The sequence below is a fragment of the Mirounga angustirostris genome, unplaced genomic scaffold (assembly GCF_029215605.1).
Source record: "Mirounga angustirostris isolate CCGP_5_RB_7025 unplaced genomic scaffold, mMirAng1.0.hap1 SCAF_13, whole genome shotgun sequence".
Classification (NCBI taxonomy): Eukaryota; Metazoa; Chordata; class Mammalia; order Carnivora; family Phocidae; genus Mirounga; species Mirounga angustirostris.
In genome coordinates this window covers 2,777,330-2,797,886 of record NW_026991721.1, presented here as the reverse complement: position 1 = coordinate 2,797,886, position 20,557 = coordinate 2,777,330, and the positions used below count along the sequence as shown (strand labels likewise).

Sequence of the window (20,557 nt, the reverse complement as noted above, 5' to 3'; positions counted from 1 at the left end):
TGATGCTGCACCCCGATCGCTGGCGGGAGTCCAGTCCCCCTAAATAGGACACGGTGACCCCCCAAGCTGTCCCCACAGGTAGCACCAGGACCAGAAGAACCCAAACCTGAACGAGGAAACCTTCACAGACGTGAATCGCAAGGCACAAGTCAAGAACACAGCGTGTCCCACCCTCAAAGGAAGTATCAGGAAAATTCCTTTATCAACTCAATTGTGTACTTTCTGCTTTCCCCAGTCATTACTAGAATATTCACTTACGAATGCAAACTGCAAAGAAATCTATGTTTGTTAAGGCTTTCTTTTTCCTCGAGTTTTTATCAAGCCACCAGAGGGCTATCAGCTCACAAAGGGGACAGGAAAACACAGGAGCCAGAGAACGCAAGCAAGCCTGCTTAATTAAGTCACACGCAGGGGCGCCCGCGGAAATAATGAAGTACCTTTTATAAAACATTACAGCTTTCCTGGGGGGACGTTCCTTATCAAACGTAAACATCCAGTTCAAACAAAAGCTCACCCTCCCTTACTACCTCAGAGAAGCCTGCAGAACCTCACTGGGCTACCTGGAGAATGCTGGGGGGGGAAGAAGGGGAATAAAATACTTCCAGTCTCCCAGAGACGGAGCCTCGAAGCGGGCTGGACGGCCGTCAGCACCGCCTCCGGCTCTGAGCTCCCTGCCTGGAGGCCTCGGCCTGTTCTGGCCCCGTGGCGCCTTATTCCTTGGCGAGAGATAACTGCCACAAACAGGTGACCAGATACTCAGCATCTCTCAGCTTCGGAAGCTGAAGTCCCCGATGGATGCTGATGGGGCAGGTTCGCCAGCACAGCCACTCCGGCCTCTCTCCTTGAAGACCACCACCCTCTTCTTCACGTGGCCTTCCTCCCGTGGGCCTGTCTGCCTCCAAGCTTCCCCTTTTACGAGGACCCCAGTCACGCTGGATCGGGGCCCACCCGGTGACCTCAGTTTACCTGAATCACCTCTGTGAAGGCACCAGCTCCGACTGCAGTCACGCACGTTCTGAGGCGCTAGGGACGCCAACGCGTGAATTCTGGGGGACACAACTCGGCCCTTGGGAGCGCAGTCGGCGGGAGCGCCAGGCCCACAGCGGCACCGTTCCTGCCTTCCAGGGAACGATCCCCAGGCCTTTACCGCCACCGAGCGCAGGGCCGGGAGAACGGCAGCGGGCAGGCGTCCAGACAGCTCAAGGGAAAAGCTTTTGTTCCAGGGGGTCATCAAGTCTGCGTCTGAGGAGGTGGGCCCACAGGCAGCTGAGCCTCGGGTCCGATGAAGCGGCAGGCACCTGTCGAGTCAATGCGGCCTCGGCGGTGGGGCCCGGCAGGGCTGTGGGGGGCGGGCGACACGCCCCCACTGCTTTGGCCCCCAGCCTCTACCTTCAGCTGTGCACAAGCCACCTGAACCGACCACACCTCGCACCTCAAGGTTACGCACCTGCTACCCTTCTTCAATCACCCGACGTGTTTAAACTTGAGTTTTATTTAAAGAGGAAAGCCAGAAGCACGCCAGACTGAGACCAAATCACACAGGTGACTTCCAGGCAGGATGCAGGATTCCAGGACCAATGAGACCTCAAGAAGTCACCCTCACCGGGCGCCTGGGTGGCTCAGATGGTTAAGCGTCTGCCTTCGGCTCAGGTCATGATCCCGGAGTCCTGGGATCGAGTCCCGCATCGGGCTCCCTGCTCCTTGGGAGCCTGCTTCTCCCTCTGCCTCTCTCTCTCTCTCTCTGTCTCTCATGAATAAATAAATAAAAAATCTTTAAAAAAAAAAAAAAAAAGAAGTCACCCTCACCGGCATGAAGGATCTGACACCATGGCCCTAAGATATCTCCAGAGCCAACCCGGGCGCTACTTAAAAGCCTCAGGAGAACCGATGAAATGCAAAACCGAACCAAGCAACAGAGGAACTGAGCTTCAGAATTCCTCACCGCCGACTCTGAGGGCAGGTTCAAAGCGGGCAGGATGATGCAGGCTCCCGTGAGGCAAGCAGGACCCAGGTCTCTGTGAAGCAGGCCAACCGAGAGCACCACATGCAGGCAGGAACCCAGGAGAACCCCAATCCTGACCGCGGGGCTGGTCTGCGTCCTTCGCGGGTCAATGTTCTGTGAGGCGTGAAGATAAGGAGCCAGAGGCACCTCACCTGTTTTGCTCGTGAAATCCAGAAAGGAGGTTTCGTTTTACACACTGCACCTGTTAATGCTTGGTACCGAGGAGCACCTGACAAATTCAGTGTGTTTTTCCACCAAAATACACAATGCAACAGCAACAGAGTAGTAAGATTTCACATGGGAGGCGTAAGATTGTTTTAAGAAGGTTGAAAACATTTCTAGGATGTTTCAGAGAACTTAAGATTGCCCCTATTTTCAGTATAATTAGACTGATACGAATTGCATATTTGAAACGGAGTTTTTGGTGAGAATTTAAGGGAATTCGAGTTTGTGAGATCCCACTATCCTCAAAGGCTCACTCTTCAGGGACTGTGAAATCAAGGAGCTTCGTAAATAGAATAACAGTTGTAAATTCAATTCTTGAGCTTTAAGAAAGTTAAGTTCTTGTGCACCTCTAATAAGTGAAATACCAACTCTAAAATCACAAGTAACCAGATATTCTCTCTGCCGGGTGGGAACCTCCACTCGGGGACGGATTAGACACTGGTGTGAGCACCGCTTGCCCTAAAGACAAGCCAGCCGTAGGGGCGCCTGGGGGGCTCGTCCAGCTCTTGATTTTGGCTCAGGTCCTGATCTCAGGGTCATGAGATCCAGCCCCGCGTTCAGCACGGAGTCTGCTTGAGATTCTCTCTCCCTCTGCCCCTCCCCGTGTTTGTGCATGCTCTAAATAAATAAAATCTTTAAAAAAAAAAAAAAAAAGACCGTGCAGCTGTAAAGAGAGATGACGGTCCATAAGTCCCAGCTCAGTACACCTGTCCACCCCGCCTCTGGCTCGTGTTGAAAAGGAGGGTCTCCAAGACCCCGAGAAGTCCCCCAGGCCTGCCAAACCAGGACTCTCCCACCCAGTGCTCAGAAGGGTCCATGCATCTCTCCTGCACATACTTGCAGGGAGAGCATCCACAGCATGCCTCCCTCTCTTCTAGGTGCCTGGGGGACGCAGTGGGCAAAGCCAACAAAACTCGCTGCCGGAGAGCTTCCGTCATCCTGGGAATCAGAACCGAAGGGAGTCTCGCGAGTCAGTGTCATCCAACACTGTGCATGAACCCCGGAAACATCTCGTTCGCCTGAGCAAACTGCCGCACCTTCCCAGGGTGGGGAGCACGGGGTTGGGGCAGGTTCCAAGAGTCAGGAATTCCAACACACACCCCGCCCTCCAGCCAGGCTTCAAGAGCCGCATCTCGGATGCACTGTATTCTCAGACCGTCTGGATCCCCGTCCCTGCATCCGGCAAACCTTGCCTCGATCGGACAGTAAATCCTGAGGCCAGGGACCCTGCTCGTCCGAAGCTTGGTCCCCACCCTCCAAAGACAGCCTCATGGGCGCCTCATAAATAACCTGATCAACTGGAAGGGAATCCGTGAGCCGAGACTCCCGCCCATGCTCAGCCCAAGGAAATGGCATTTAAAGCAGAGCCCCGGGGCGCCTGGGTGGCTCAGTCGGTTAAGCGGCTGCCTTCGGCTCGGGTCATGATCCCAGAGTCCTGGGATCGAGTCCCGCATCGGGCTCCCTGCTCTGCAGGGAGCCTGCTTCTCCCTCTCCCTCTGCCTGCTTGTGTTCTCTCTCTGTCTGTCAAATAAATAAATAAAATCTTAAAAATAAATAAATTAAATAAAATAAAGCAGAGCCCCGGCCACGCAGCATGGAAGTCGGGCCCCTGCTGTGAACTCCAGTGGAGGGCAGCCCATGTTCACACAAAGGGAAATGACCACTAAGGACGTCTAGAGTCACAGCTAACAGAGCAATGGACCAGCCGCCTCTCGCCAGCCTCGTGGCAAACCTTCCAAAATGGGAATGTGAGTTTGCATCTTTGCCTTTCTGGGTTATGAATCCTGGGGGTGATCCAAGCAGAGTGGACGGACAGTGGGGCACCCTTCCCAGCGGGTCTGTCACCCTGATGAGGATTTCACCCTGGGGAGGGGGCCTGCAGTCCTCGGGTAAACCTCCTGTTCTGCCAGCCAGATGCCGGCCAGGGACTCTCGAGGAGCTTCCAAAAGAGGAAGGGAGCCGCAGGCCCTTCCCAAGACCCGCGGGGAACCTTCCTCCCTCCTGCGATCCCCCTGAGCTCCGAGGGGGAAGCGCCCCTGGCCGGCACCAGACTCCCTCCCCCAGCGTTGGAGAGCTAGGACCACACTCTCGGGTCCAGCCATGTCCTTGCGTGAAACTGGAAGGCAGAAGCCTCGTGCCTACGAGCAGAGTCAGCAGAGGCCGGGTGTTTCGAGGCAGAGCTGACTCCGCGGTGGCCGTGGGGTCCGATGCCCCGGCGACCCATGGCAGGCTCATCCTGCTGGGTCCAGCGTGTTCTGTGACATTCCACCAGGCACTGAGCATGGCGCGTGCGCCCACTTCCTCGAATCTCAGCAATTCATGCCTCGGCCACCTGCCATCCCCCCACGACCGACACAAGGCCCAGGTGTCACCAGCACTGGGGCCCAGAGCCCGTGATGGGAGTGACCTCGGGGCACCGCCACTCGCTGTGTGACTCTGAGGAGGTCCCTAGGCCTCTCTGAACCTTAGCCCCGTCGCCTATCACGCGGAGCTTTGGTTCTCCCTTTGCGGCGTCAGAACGGTTAAAGCAGACGACATCCGCGCCCTGGGTTTCTGGTTAAACCGCAAACACCGCTGCGGAAGTCAAACTCCAACAAACGTAGCAGCCGATGAAAACAACCCGAGTGTCAGAAATCACCAGACTCGGCAGCGAAACGGTGTCACTGAGCAAAAGCAGCTCCCTGTGCACGGGTGGAGCCTGGAGCCCAGACCCTGGATTTGACGGGACCTCAGGAACCGACCGCAGTGGGACTACGGATGTCCCCCCGCCACGGGGACAGCAGGTCACCGCCATGTCCTTCCTCCGCCATGCCCCAAGGGCAGCACTTCATGGACGGCGAGGGGGGGACGCCGGCAGCAAAAGGCGACCTGGCTCGCAAGGTCTTTTCTAGAAAATTCCATCTCTGAGGAGTAGCCTGCAGAAGGCTGCGGCAGCCTCAGGGGGAGAGGACAAACGTGACCATCAGCCCCCCGTCCCTAGTGCCAGCCCCCCGTGTCTATGAAGCAAGTCGGTCACCGGGGGCCCTGGAAGGAAAGACGGACGTCACCCGCGGCTGCCCGAGACAGCCGTGCCCTGCCCAAGATAAGCAGACCCCGTGGCCACGGGCGGCCTGGATTGGCGTGGTCGGGGACAGTGTCACAGATGTTAAGGACACGAGAAGACAGCGGAGTGCAGGCGGGAAACCCCTGCAGAGAGACTGGCATTCCACTTCGAAACACATTCTTCTTCCTAAAAGCAGGCACAGCTTCGCCTTCTTGGGTGCTGGTCTGTGTTTTTAAGACTGTTTTTTCTGAGCTGTTTTAGATTCACAGCAAAATCGAGGGGAAGGCACCAGGACTGCCGATGCCCCCCCGCCCCCCATGTGCACGCCCCTCCCCCTGTCGGCACCCCCACCAGAAGACATGACACATCACTGTCACCCAGAGTCCACAGTGGATGGACCTCAGGGGTCACTCTCGGCTGTGCGCGTCCTGCGGGTTTGGACAGACGCGTGATGATGCGTGTCCGCCACCACAGTGTCACGTGGCATGGGGTCCCCGCCCTGTTCCTCCCTCCCCGCCCTCCAAACCCTGGCAACCACTGACTGCCTTTTCCAGAACGTCACAGAGTAGAAATCACAGTGTGGCCTTTGCAGATCGGCTTCTCTCACGGAGTCGGACTCATCCACGAGAGTCTCCTCCGTGACTTTTCACGGCTTCACAGCACATTCTGTTTTAGCGCTGAGCTCTTTCCCACTGTCTGGATGACCCACGGCTTGTTTGCCCATCCACCTGCTGAAGGACGTCTCGGCAGCCTCCAAGCTTTGGCAATTATGAAGAAAGCTCCTATAAACACCCGTGTGCAGGTTTTCACGTGGACACAGGTTCTCAGCTCCTGTGGGCAAATCCCACGGAGTGTGACCACGGGATCACCGGATGGACTGTCCCCACCTTGCAGGGTGGCTGGCTGCCCTGTCCTGCATTCCCGTCCGGGGGGAGTGAGAGTTCCTGGGCCGCTCAGCCTTTCACATCAGTGGCCCGAATTTTGGCTGTTCTCATAGGCTTGCAGTGGCATTTGGTTTTTGTGGGGTTTTTTTAACGTACAGTTCAGTGGTTATAAGCTGTCCTGTGCAACCAGCATCCCCTAATTCCAGACCACTACTGTCACCTCAAAGGGAAACCCCGTGTCTGTTACCAGTCTCGGCCCATTCTGGCCTCCTCCCAGAGCCCCTGCCTCCCCCAGCCACTCCTGCCCACGGCGGCCACTGGCTGCTGTCTGTCTCTGTGGGCCTGCCTACCTGTGCACTCCATATAACGTGTGCATTTCATTTCATGCAACATGTTACCATCTGTGTCTGGCTTCCCTCACTGAGATTCGTCCACGTTGCAGCAGGTGACAGTGCTGCATTCCTTCTACGGTGTGGATGATATTCCTTTGAATGGATGACCACATCTGTCCATCCATTCATCTCTCTATTTTTTTAACAGATCTATTTATTTATTTGGAGGGGGGAGGGGCAGAGGGAGAGGGAGAGAATCCCAAGCAGAAACCCCGCTGAGCACAGCGTACAACGCGAGGCTCAATCTCACGACCCCGAGATCATGACCTGAGCTGAAATCAAGAGTCAGACCCTCCACCCACTGAGCCACCCAGGCGCCCCGATCCATTCATGTCCTGATGCACATTTGGGTTATTTCCACTTCGGGGTTGTTGTGAATAATGCTGCCGTGAGCATTCACATACATGTTTTCAATTTCCTGGACGTACATACGTGATCACGCTTTCATTCTCGTGGCTGCATGCCTAGCAGTGGGCCTCCTGGGTCCCGTGGTGGCTCTGTGCTGACTGACCCCTGAGGGCAGCCACGTCTCAGCCACCCATGTCGATGTGGTTGGACGGCGGCCGTCCCTCACCTGCTGTCACGCATGCTTACCCACGAAACCCACCCTGTGCTCAGATGCACCCCCCTCAGCCAGACCACAGAGGGGCATCCTGGCTCAACTACTCTTTTTTTTTTTAGATCTTTGTTTTAGTGATTATGATATAGAGGAGAATCTGTGCTCAACGTTTTGATCACCCCTCATTTAACAAATATTTACTGAGCACCTACGACATGGCCGGGCCCCTTATAGGCACTGAGGACACATCATCAGTGGACAAGACGAAGATCCGTGCCCAGAGCCACCCCACAGAAAGGCAACGGTGGCTGCTTAGGAAGATGAGTGGTCCTTAAACGTTTCTTTCAAGATTCAGTCAGGTCCCAGATCTCTCTGAGGACAGCCTGTGGACGCGCGGGTTACTCTTCCCCACACCCCCCTTCCCCGCACCAGCCCCAGGATGCCCACGAAACCATGCATCCTGAGGCACCACACAGAAGGAAGCACCCCACGTACGAAGTCACGGTCCCCGGAAGGAGAGCGTCCCCGTGAGTTCCCAGCACGCATACCTCGTGATCTCAGCTTTGCTGAAAGTCCAGCGACCATCCCCCTTCTACACAGAAGCAACAGCTCGGGACATCTGGGTGGTGAGTGGTTCATGGCTGCCATGTGGGTGCCATCCACACCCCACAGACGGCTCCATGAGGGGAGCCCCTCCATCCCCTGGCCTGCAGGGAAGAGTCATTGCCTGACGGGTAGAAATGAATTTGGGGATGGGCTGGGGCTCCATGATGACCAGAGGACCAGGGCCAAGCGCACGCGACTTCTCCTGGGATGGGGGCTGCTTCTGCAGGAGGAATCCCACAGGCAGGTAACAGGATCCAGTGTGCATCCCATCTGGGCAGCCTGGACAGCTGTGAGGCGAGGCTGTGCGGGGAGGGACCTGAGTCCCCACAGACAAACTCCCAGGTGACGAGGCACAGAGATCTCTCTCCTCCCCTCGGTAGAAGCGGGTGCAGCAGGATGGCTGAGGCAGGGGTTCCTGACACAGCCCCCCGCCCCCAGGCATCTGTCCCGTGCCGGCCGGCCCTGCACTGCTAGTGGAGAGCAGAACTCCTGCTCGCCTGGGCCCCATCTCCTCTCGAGATGGCTCCCGTATAAGCCAGATCAGACTCACAGAGGAGAGACCAAGGGCGAGCGTCACGTCCCCACAAATAGTCCTTCGTCCGTCCACGCTGCCTACAGACCCACACAGCCCAGGGTCCCAGGAAGGGGCTGGATGCACACGCCCTAGAGGCACCACCTCCCCACTGGCCCGTCCACGGGATGCTGACGGGGATGCCAGGCAGAGGAGTGAGTGTCTGGACCTGGGGCTGGGGGCGTGGGACCCTGTCCCTCTGAGCACGGAGCTAAGGGCAGGTGGGACAGAGCCAGCCTTAAGTGGAGTCAGTCTGACGTCTGAACCCCACTCTGCTCCCCTTTCCCACGAAGGGAGCCCCCGTGGGGTGCAAAAGGAAGAAACCAGAGGAGGGAAGACCCTGGTCCCCAGGGCTCTTGGCGATCCCACTCTAGGAGGCCACACGCCCGCCGGGAACCCGGAGTCGGTACCGAGTGTGACCAGAAGCATCCCAGGTCCTGGGCTCTTGCTGGTGCCGCCCAGCCTGCCGGCCTGGACCATACCTGTCATTGTCACCAGTTCTGGGCTGTCTGGAATCTGCAGTCACGGCCTCTGTCAGAGGATGTTGCCCCAGGCAGCTCCAGGCTAGCCTCCCTGGCCCCAACCCGGGACACGCCCCGCCTGGACTCAGCCCGGCCACAGCCCACGCTCCTGCTAGGGTCTCCGACTTCTAGCCTCTTTACTCCATCCTGGGACCCAGCAAAGGTGGCATGGTCCTGCGGGAGGCGGGCAGGAGAGCTCGGCCACAGCGTCCCTGGGGCGTCACCGGCCCCCTGCCCGCGCCCCTCAAACAAAATTCTCCCACCAGGTCCTCGCACACCTGTTTGCTGGGATTAAAGGTAAGGAGGCCCATGAGAATTGGTCAGAGCTGAGGACAAGCAGACCTGGCTGGGGAGGAATCAGGCTCACAGGGTCCGGGGCAGCTAGTCCTGGCCACTGGGACGGTCCTTTTCTGCAATGTTCTGTCTGGTGGAATCCACATTGTCTCCTTCCTTCCTTCCTTCCTGCCTTCCTGCCTTCCTTCCTCCCTTCCCTCCTTCCCTCCTTCCCTCCCAGAATTGCACAGGTTCCTGAAACGGGGGTGGGAAACCTTTGGATTATCTCTATATTCCAGCAGGAGGAACGTTCCAGAAAGGGGCAGGTCTGCCAACGCTGCTTCCCCCGACCTACTGAGTCACCCCTACGCATGCCTGGAATTCTGGACTAGGGACGGCTATCCATTAGCTGGCTGGTGGCTGGGGAGCGGCAGAGTCTGCAGGGGAGTCCAGAGGGCCGTGTCCTGGGTCACTGTTGGTGGCTGAAGGGAGACCTGAGGCCCAGCAGGGCTGCCCTTAGACTGTGGCAGGGGGAGGGGCTCCAGTCACCACGAGGGTCTCACCAGCCCCGTGCCCCATCCTGGGGGACCCACATCTGACTTCAGTCCCTGTGCCCCGAGCCGGCCCATGCGGTACTCTCCCTGTCCCCTCACGTGATGGCTCCATGGACGGAAGAGGGACGACGACCCAATGAGCTCTCCAAACCAGCGCGGACCCCCGCGCGGTCAGGCGTTTGCTCCTGCACAGGTGGGAGGTGCGGAGGGACCGTCCATCCCAAGTCTTCAGTGCTTTCCTTAACTCCTGGCGGGTGCGTTCACAGATGCTCCTCCCCATTCCCAATCCCATTTAAGAGACATCGCGCAGACAGGGGCGCTCCCCAGAAACACCGGATGGGCCTGAACTACGTCTCCATGTGGCGGTGGCTGGACTCTCCTGTGCCTTTCATGCTCTGCGACTGTGAATCCATTCCATGAGCTGAACCCCCCTCTGATAACACCCAGGGAGGATTCGCGCGGAAGGCGACCACACGCACACGTGGGTGGGATGGCCACACGGGAGGGAGCAATGAACAGAGAAGAGGAAGAGAAGCGTAAGTATCCAGAGAAAGTGGGAACCCATGGCGATCCTCCCATCCCTGCCCATGCCTCTGATCTACTTCCATGTGCATAGGTGTGAAGACACAGTAACATCACACAGCCCCTCCCCAGGCTTTCCCAAGACCGGGCGCTACCCACACACATGGGTAAGTCTGTAATAGGATAGAGACATCACTGGGAGGAACGGACAGACGGAGGGAGGGAGGGAGGGTGGGAGGGAAGGAGGAAGGGAGGCAGGAAGGCAGGAAGGAAGGAAGGGAGGAAGGAAGGCAGGAAGGCAGGAAGGCAGGAAGGGAGGAAGGGAGGAAGGAAGGCAGGAAGGAAGGAAGGAAGGGAGGAAGGAAGGCAGGAAGGGAGGAAGGAAGGCAGGAAGGGAGGAAGGGAGGAAGGGAGGAAGGGAGGAAGGCAGGCAGGAAGGGAGGAAGGGAGGAAGGAAGGCAGGAAGGCAGGAAGGAAGGAAGGCAGGAAGGAAGGCAGGAAGGAAGGGAGGAAGGAAGGCAGGAAGGCAGGAAGGGAGGAAGGGAGGAAGGAAGGCAGGAAGGGAGGAAGGCAGGAAGGAAGGAAGGAAGGAGACAATGTGGATTCCACCAGACAGAACATTGCAGAAAAGGACCGTCCCAGTGGCCAGGACTAGCTGCCCTGGACCCTGTGAGCCTGATTCCTCCCCAGCCAGGTCTGCTTGTCCTCAGCTCTGACCAATTCTCAAGGTGGCATTTCCCTGGAAGCCAGCCCTGAGCCGGCCTTTCTGGGAGGCAGGCCCTGGAAGGGGGCAGAGGGCACTGCTCATCTCTGGACAATGAGTAAAGAATTCCTCTGTATCCGTTCCTGTAGGTTTTATGAGTTACCCTTCCCTGACTTTCAACTGATTCCATTAACAAATCAGAGACAGAGACGGGGATTAGAGCCCTAGGGACATGCTGGGTTTGGCAGTCTGAAGGCTCCCCAGAAAAACTTCTGAAGGCCTTAAAAAGTCTAAAATCCAACTAAAGAAAGCTGCCCTGTAGTTCCAACTGTCCCATTATCACTGTATTTGAACCCAGGAGGGGCACTGAAAGCAAATGCGGCCGGAAAGGCACCCTGGAGGGCTTGAAGTGGGTGCCGCTGGGTGGTGGGACGTGCCAGGGCAGGGGGCAGCTGTCAGGGAAGGAGGGAGCCCCAGCAGAGCTGAGAGCAGAGAGGACGTGGAGATGGCCAGGGATGAGGCTCAAGTCCAAGGACGGGAGTGGAATCCCTGCCCCGTAAACCCTACTCCTCCAGGGCTGCGTTCCAAATTCCAGGGCAGTCCAGCCGCCTGAGCAGGGTTCGCCCCTCCCCTACCCCACGGAGTCCTGGGCAGGTGCTTGGGACATGCCAGCCGGCCATGAAGGAGCTCCCGGGACAGTGAGGTTGGCATAACGGAGGGGGCAAAGGGCGTCTGGTGGGAGGCCAGTAAGACACCAGCATGAGCCCCAGATGTAAATGCACAACACGGTAATGCAAAACAGCCAGAGCCCAAGGGTGTACCCACACATGCACACACACACCCTTGGGGTTCAGACAAGAATCTACTACATTTTGGCGTATGACGGGCCAGGGAGATTAAGAAAAAGAAATCTTACAACGCAGCTGGGATGGCCAACATTTTATTTCCCCGGGGCAAGATATTTTAGGAAGCAAGATGCACCATGAGCACCAGCCCTAACGGGAAGGTCACTCGCTCCCAGTGTCAGGGAGGAAGTCAACACAGAACATGGCCTGTCCTTCAAATCAAATCCACGGAGCTTCACATAAAGCTCGCTGTCAGGGGCCGGGTCTCTGCACGTCACCCAGGACTGGGGGAAGCTGGTTAGGAACTGGTGGCCGCAGGGGAGCCTGGACACTGGAGGCCAAGCCCATCCCCAGGGCACGAGGACGGTCTCCACAAGGTGTGGGTAAAGCGCATGGAGCCCAGGGTTGGGGGGCTTCCAAGGGGCTGTTCTGATCCAGAAGCCACACTGCAGTGCAGGGGGGCCCCCAGCCAGGCCAATCAGGACGCACATCTCCCTTCCCACCCCCAGAAAATCTGAACAGCACAAATGCCCCCAGCTGTGTGCGGGGCTGACTCAGACAGCGCTTCGCTTTGGCATGACCCTGCAGAGGGTGCTCTGGCTCGGGGACCCAGCAGGCGTAGCGTGGGTCAGGGTTCCCATGCCACACGGAACCTCCGCTGTGCCCCTTGTCACGGAGCCCCCCCATGGACAGCGTGTTCACGGGACCACGGCATTTGGCAGGCATGCACACACACAGACCCGGTTCCTAAACCCTGGACACAAACTCCCAGAACTCCTGACCCTCTCGCAGAGCTATGAAGCCCCACGGCAACTCCCCCACAGCAGGACAAGCTTGGATTCCAGCCCAGCACCAGCTCACCTGGCCGGTGGCCCGGCACGAGACCCTCTCTGCTGGGTGTGTCCCTGCATCCTCGGACAGCAAATGCTCTGGACGCAAGCTTCTTATGTGGGGTCCCCCAACACGGCCCCTGCCTCCAGCTGCTCGGGGAGACACACTGGGGGGCACCCCCGCCCCAGGTCCCGTGGTGAGGGCTCCGTAGGGGGAACCGGGGAGTGGCAGGAACCTGCCGAAGACTGTTTAGACCCACATCCTCACAAAGACTCATCAGATTCTCAAAGAAGTCTGTGACCCCCACATGTGAAAAACGGCTGGCTTAGGTAACTTCCACGGGCCCTTTCGACGGTGAACCTCAGTCTGAGGGGGTCCCCGGGGCTGTGCTGTCGATCCGCCCTTGGTAATCTGTGGTTAAGGCCCAGTGTCACCCCCGGGAGAAAATCCCTGGTTTGGCCACATGGCTCTTCTCATTTGGAAGAAACGAGTATACGTGAGTATTCACAGGAATATAACTTTAGTTACATCCGGCCTCACCTGACTTCTTTCTCACCAGCAGGGTGTGTCCCTGAGCCCCAGGAATCCACCTGCACATGGAGAAGACCGGCTGGTAACTCACTCCACCCAGTTACCGCCACCCACTTGGTGCGGCTTCCGGAGAAACCACATTCCACCCCTGCCCCCGGGGCCCTCCCTGCTGCAGAGAACTCACTAGCAGCCCCGGGGCTGCAGGTAAAAGATCTCAGCAAACAGAGACTGGACGTGTGGCTGGTGCCCTTTCCTCCCTTGCACCTGGGATCCTGGGACCTCCGACCCTGGGAGCCGGCTCCTTGGGATCACCGCAGCCCTAGAAGCTTCCTGACCCCGCCCGCGGTAACAGCTCCAAGACTTCACAGGCCAGGTGGCCTCCCTGGGACTCCCTGGCTCTCCCGTCCCTGAGACCCACCTGCCGGGACGTTTCACCGAAATGGAGTCACACAGTATGTGCTCAGCCAATTCTCCCTCTTCTTCTTCTTCAATCCACTGTTGGGGAAAGCTCTGGCCTTGCCCAAAGTAACCTCTGCCCACGGCTCTGAATCACTTCAAAATACAAGAAGGTAACATACCTGAGCCACCGTAGCTCAGTGTCCACCCCAAAGCCGCTTCTGTTAGGTCCTCGGCTTTCACTAAGGTCAGACGGTACTTGAAAACCATATTGTTTTTGTTTTTGTTTTTGTTTTGCAAGACCCCAACTGAAAACACCACGTCATGTGAAAAACATTCCTTAGACTGGAGTGCCAAGGAAAGTCTGCTCTCCAGATGAATTACTGTCAGACAATTGGCCTTTGTTACCCCACCTTTCCCTTTTCACCCTGGCTACCAGGAAGCCCAGGGGTAAGAACCACATTTAAGAGTAAAGATGCTCTCTTGCCCCAGAGATTGGTCTTAAAGACCCCTAAGAGTTAGAGCGGAGTTTTACCAGTGGGGCCTGCAGCAGAATCATCTGGGAAGTAGGCTAAGAAGACAGATACCTAATGAACTAGATTTCTTGTGGATGCAGTCTTAGAATCTGCAAGATGCCGGGGAATTCTTGGTCCTCGGGTCAGGCTCTGCGGTTAAAGTGAAATGACACAGCCCATCTCCTAGGACGAAGCAGGCCTTTCTGGAGAAACTGATCTAGTTGTTGTCTTCATCTTTGGGGAGGAGCATGCGCACAGCCCGGGTGCTCTCGGCAGGGGCCGCAGTGAATGCAGCAGACAGGCAGACTGGGCACGAGGGGCCGGCACTGCTGAGAGATGCTGAAGCAGTCAGTCCTTGGCTGAGATGCGCAGGAGGATTCACAGGACGAGCAGGGCGAACGCCAGCCCCATCCCTGGACCTCCTAACCCAGTCCTCACGGGACTTCAACAGCTTCCGGGAAGACTCCAGTCCACCGGAGAAGCGTGCCACCTCCCCGACTCCGACACCCAGCCTGGGCCCCCTGCTCCCCGGCTCCCCCACCCCAACGGGGGCTGCAGATGTTTCTTTCCCCACGCGCCTCACTGGCAACCAAGTCTGAACTGGAAGGAGGAGGCAAGGGGGAGGCCAGGAGGGAAACCCAGGGGTCGGTTTCTCCCCCTCGATGCCCCAGGCTGCAGCTGCAGCCCATGCAGGCCCAGGGAGCACGGCGCCCATGGTGCTTCACAGAGAACGTGCGGGTGGAGATAGGAGACCCCCACGTCCCCAGCCAAGGACATGGGAACAGGGAGGGGTAGCGGACAGAGCAGGGGGCCAAAGCCCAGGGTCGGGGACAGAACCATCAGGGACCAGGACACCTCTGGAACCCCAGCGCTGACCTTATGAGCAGGTGGCCTGGGGAGTGTCCCACCTCCTCCTGCCTCCGCACCTCCTACCGTAGTGAGAACCACCCATCTCAGTGTTAGGATGGGGGGCTATGATGTGCCCACCAAGCTCGCACATGAAGATCCCGGGCGGCCAAAGCAGACAACGGGAGAGAAGCTGGCCCACCGGAAATACACAAGGTAGGAGGAGGGAGCATAGGGGCTCCAGGTGGCTCCTTGCTCCGGAGGAGGCCGGGATGAAGTTCTTAAAGGCAGCTGGGGTGCCTCGCATGTCTGTGGAGGAATCTTTAAATGCATGGAACGCTCTGGGGCATTTCGGTGGGAGTGTCCAGCCCCAGCGTGGACACAGGAGCCAGCACGTCCCCAGTCGTGCTGAGAGGATGGAGATGCTCAATGCCCACCGGTGGCGCCCAGGCGGGGCCTGGCAGGACACGCTGGGTCCTCTGTCCTCAGCCCACTCCCTCCGGAGGCTCTAGGGAAGGACATTTCCTGTCTTTTGCAGCTCTTGGGGGACCAGGCATCCCTGGGCTTGTGGCCGCAACCATCAGTCTCTGCCTGGGGCACCAGAGGGCCCCTCCTCTTCTGTGTTCCCTCCCTCCTGCTCCCTCGGGTGGACCCCCCCACTACAGCTTCTGCTCCGTGCCCTTGCCGGTCATCACATGCTGCCGAGCAGTTGGTCATTTCCAGTTACGTTTCGGTTTTGTCCGATTACGACACCAAGATTCCCTTATTCCCGTATTCCTCTTTTCTGGAAATCATAGTTTATCCTGGTTTTTCACGATCATAAATCGTACGAAGCTGAACATCCTTAGGCTTGCAAATACACGTCACTCTTCCCTCAGGTAAATTCCCAGGGCGGGATCTGGGGACCGAGGAGGGCGCCCATCCTCCTGTTAAGAGGATGTCTACGCTACCCGAGCAAAGGAACATGCCGGCTCCTTGCCGCGGACCACTTCACCATCACGTGGGCCATTCGGGGCATCGGACCCAAACAGCGTCTCTGAAATGCAAGAGCCTCCATCCGGACATCCCCACGACGGGGCACGAGTGGGAGCAAAGGCCCAGCGGGGGCACCTGAGCAGCCCCCTCTGCACGTCTTAAGCAGGTGTGATATTCCCGTTCTGGGGCCCGGGAGCCGGGCAGCTCCCGTGAAAACAGCTCTTCAAACAAATCATCTGCCTCGTGTTTTTCATTTTCTATATCTTCTCATGTTCTGGCGTCTCTGGGGCGGGGGGTGCTGACACACCCGGGTCATGGGGGAGACTGCCCCACCCAGGCCAACGCCGCACGGGGCACACGGCTGAAGATCAAAATGGACTCGGCAAGACCCCGAGGAGACAGCACTGTGCGCCCAGCAGGACGGCCAGAATCAAAGACAGCCGGTGGCTGGCGAAGGCAGGAGCCCTCGGACGAAGCTGTCTGCAAGGCGAATGGTTCTCCCACTTGGGGGAACGGTCTGGCGGCTCCTGAAAGGTTAAACCCGGAGCTGCCTCAAGATGTAGCAAAGCTATCCTTCCCAGCTGCAGACTCTGAAGACACGAACGCCCACGTCCACACAAAGCTCATCCAGGGACGTTCGTGGCAGGCTTACTCGTAATGGACGTTTTAGCGGGAACGGCGCAAACGTCCACCCCGATGAACAGACAGGAGGTGGCATGAGGTGCATCCGTCACCGAGAAACAGGAGCGACACCCTGACATCTGCTCCAACGTGGACAGTCCTGAAGACGCTGCGTGGAAGCAGCCAGACATGAGAGGCCACAAAGTGTGCAACTCCACGTAGGTGAAACGTTCAGAAGAGACAAGTCCGCACGGACAGGAGGCGGACGGCTGGTGGCTGGGGGCAGGGGAGGGGAGGTGACCGCTAACGGGCTCAGGGGGTTTTCTGCGGGGGTGGGGGGAGGGCGATGAACACGCTTTAAAGTTGACTGTGGTGAGGACGACAGAGCGGCGTGAACGCACAAAAAAGAACTGGACGGTATTCTCTTTAAACGGGAACACAGGGTGGGTGAATTACATCTCCATAAAGCTATTTCTTAAATGTCTTAGACCGAATCCGTGGTGCCCCGAGATGGGCGGGTGGCTGCAGGGTCCGGCATATTTACCTGCCCCCCAGTCAGGAAGCACAGCACTGCTCAGCGCAGGGCACAACGGCCCGAGCTCCCTGACCTCCAAGACCTCTTGATGACCAAGAGTCATGTGAAGAGCCAAAGACCCCGGGAGCAGAGATAAGTTACAAACAGAGCGCTGGGCAGAACTAACTGGGAGGAAAGCCCAGAACCAGCTCTGTTTTACGGCCAACCCAGCCCTGCATCATGAGCCCGGTTCTTCCAGTGGACACTGGGCCTAAATGCCTCCCTGCACGGCACCCCAGCAGGAAGGAGCCCCCTGTCCAGGGTCAGCACCCTCCACAGACGGAAGCAAGCCACATAACTTAACCAAGACTCTGTGGGCTTCAGACCAGGGGGCCACCAGATGCCACCATGCTGTGTGCCATGCCCCTGGGATTTGTGGAGAGTGAGCTGGTCCCAGCCTCCCATCAGAGACCCACTGCTGGTTCTCAGCACTCAGCGTGCCCAGATCATGCGTTTCTGTAAAGAGCCAGCTCGGATGTATTTTCAGTTCTGCAGACCACATGGTCTGTCACGTCCAGGACGCTGCTGGAGCATGAAAGCAGCCCGAGGTGGCATGCAAAGGAGCAGATGTGGCTGTGTGACAATAAAACTTTATTTACAAAAGGCGACCTGTAGACTGGGGGAAACGATTTGCAAATCACATGTCCAGCAAGGTATTAATATCCATAGTATATCAAGACCTCCTATAACGTAATAACAGAAATCAAACAACCCCATTGGAAAATGGGCAAAGGACTTGAATGGATATTTCTCCAAAGAAGATACAGGGATGGAGAATAAGCCCATGAAGGGATGCTCAGCATCCCTAGTCATCAGGGAACACTAATCTAAACCACAGTGAGATACCACTTCACACGCCCTAGGATGGCTATGAGCAGAAAGACAAAAAACGTGCTGGAGAGGATGTGGAGAAACCAGGACTCTTGTGCACGGCTCCTGGGAAGGTAAAATGGGGCAGCTGCCCTGGAAAGCAGTTTGGCGACTCCTCTAAAGCAAAGCAGAGTAACCGTGTGACCCAGCAAGCCCACCCCGGGGGCATCTCCAGAAGAACGGAAAGCAGGGACCTGAACAGATATCTGTACATCCATTCCCCTAGTAGCACTCACGAAAACAGCAAAAAGGTGGAAGAAAGAGACCCAAGTATCCATGGATAGACAGATGGACACAAGACGTGGTCCATCCACACAGTAGACTGTGACTCCACCTGAACACGGAGGGACACGCTGACACCTGCCACAGCATGGACAGACTTTGGGGACGTGATGCTGAATGAAATAAGCCAGACACAAAAGGACAAATACTGCAGGATTCCACCCACACGAGGTCCCTAGAGTCTCCAGATCCACGGAGACAGAGAATGGATGAGGGGCCCCCGGGCTGGGGGTGGGGTTGCCTCATGTCTCAGGGGGACATAGTTTCTGTTTGGGAAGACGGAAAGTTCTGGAGACAGATGGTGTAGACGGCTGCACAACAGTGTGAATCCACTGAATGCCCCTGAGCTGTGCATTTAAACACGGCTAAGTGGTACATTTTACTCCACGTGTAATTTACCAACATTAAAAAAAAACACCTTATCAACAAAAGCAGAAGATGGGCAGGGTTTGGCGTGTGAGCCAGGGTCTGCCGAGCCCTGACTCAGAACCACATGCCCTGGCCCTTGATTTTGGAGCAAACACTTGAGCATGGCTGCAGGAGGCAGAACTGTGGCCAGAGCCGCACGCTCGCAAGGCCCGTCTGCCATCCCCTTCACCGCCCAGGACGATCACCCAGAGCATCAGAAACCCTCTCTGCCATCTGATTAATCCCTAGGGGGTGTCTGATTACACCCACAAGCGGCGAGGATAATTTGAGGCCATAACAAAGAACACTGGAGGCAAACCAAGTCCTTGAACTCGTAAGCTAGCACCTCGGTTCGCCTGTGAGAATTCGCCACGGAGAGTAAATTAGTCGTCACTGTGAAGTGCAACCCTCTGCCACTAATGATGTGACGTCCTGGCTAGTCACTGAATTGCCACTCAAGGGTAATGTCCCGTTCTTCCTGCGTGGCAGCAGGAGGTGGTCGCGGCCCGAAGCCTGAAGCCCAGAATCCACGCGGGTTTACGACGTGATAAACATCTCCCCGCAGACGATGCTGCGGCCAGGGCGCAGGGGATGCCAGGGGCCCACACAGGGGCCACACGTGATGAGTGGAGGCCCGTAGGACCTCAGGAGGCTGCTGAGGATCAGGGTCCCTTGGTGGCTTCCTGATGAGGCAGCACTGGGGCGCATGAGGACGCAGGACGGGGCAGCTGGGAAGGAGGAAAAGGAGACCAGAGGAGCCTTGGCCTGACCGATAATTCTGTCCCCGCTCCGCCACCAGCCCAGGACCCAGCACTGCCTGGCCCACAATGTCCCAGCACAAGGGAAAGCCCTCTCCATCCACAGCACAAGGGCCTCCAGCCATCCTGCCTCCAGCCGAGAGGCCCTGGGATGCTCTTTTCGGGCTACTCTCTCCGTGAACAGCCACCCCCTAAAGCAGGCCAACTACCACTGGAGATTCACCCCTAGCCTTCATGAGGAGCCCAGACCGGCTCTTTCCTCCTTCCTTCTTCACCTTGTGTGGCAACGACCACCATCGCAGGGGTGGGGACTCTGAAATCCAGTGCTCCCCACCACTGGGGAGCCAACAGAAGTTCCTTAAGAACAGACTCAAGACCCAGCCCTGACAAAGGACTGGCAGAGAACTGTCCACAGGGCAGCCCACCACCACAGACCCCGGGATGGTGACAGGCCAGAAATCCAATCAACTGGCCAAGTGTCCCTTTCTCAAGAAAACCCAGAAGTAAGAAGCCTCAGGGATGTTCAGCCTGGTCCTGAACTAACACAGCCCAGCTGGCCTGACGCCAACCTCCCCAAAGGCAAGAATGATGAATGAGCACGTACAATGTGCAGACCAGGGTTCAAAGCCAGGTGGTTCCTGACAAGGGAACAGCATCGGGCATCAGCTGGAGACAGAGAAAGGGGAACCCCGGCTCTGCCCACTCGGCCGTGACAGCCGGGACTGGCACGTTCCTCCACGGAGCCCGCCACCAGCCCCCGGCCCGGCCAGAATGCCCCTCTTTGCCCAGGGGAGGGGCAGGATGCAGCGCAGAGCACGCAGAGGACCGGCACAGAAGGGCCTGAACAGGGGAATTTCAGGCAGGACTGGGAGTGGTGCTCCCAAAGCCGACGGTGACCAGTACCGGGATGGGGCAGTGGCTCTGTCCCTTGGCTCTTGCCTGCTGTAGTTATATCCCCAGGACACACATCCTCCCTGGGGTCTTGGAGAGTGAAACAGATCTTAGTGTTTTTAAGTAAAAGGTATAGACAGAACAGGCTCTCAGACAGATTCACAGCATTCCTCAGTGTTAACATTTCACTGGGGTGGACAATTAGGAAAAAACATCTAAAATGTCTTCTCGGATGGGCAATTAAAAAAGAGAAGTTTGAGAAATACTGTCCAAAGGGGTTTGGGCCTCCCATACTGTCCTTGATGGTCCCCGGCTGCAGGGCCAGGAGAGAGGACACGTGTGCTCTGCCCGGGCTGGAC

The 20,557-nt window shown here is 57.4% G+C and overlaps 1 protein-coding gene across 1 annotated transcript in view; it reads right to left on the bottom strand.

The window, feature by feature from the left end:
• Positions 1–20,557, bottom strand: part of SHANK2 (SH3 and multiple ankyrin repeat domains 2) — a 500,779-nt gene that overhangs the window by 450,179 nt on the left and 30,043 nt on the right. The window lies entirely within an intron of this gene.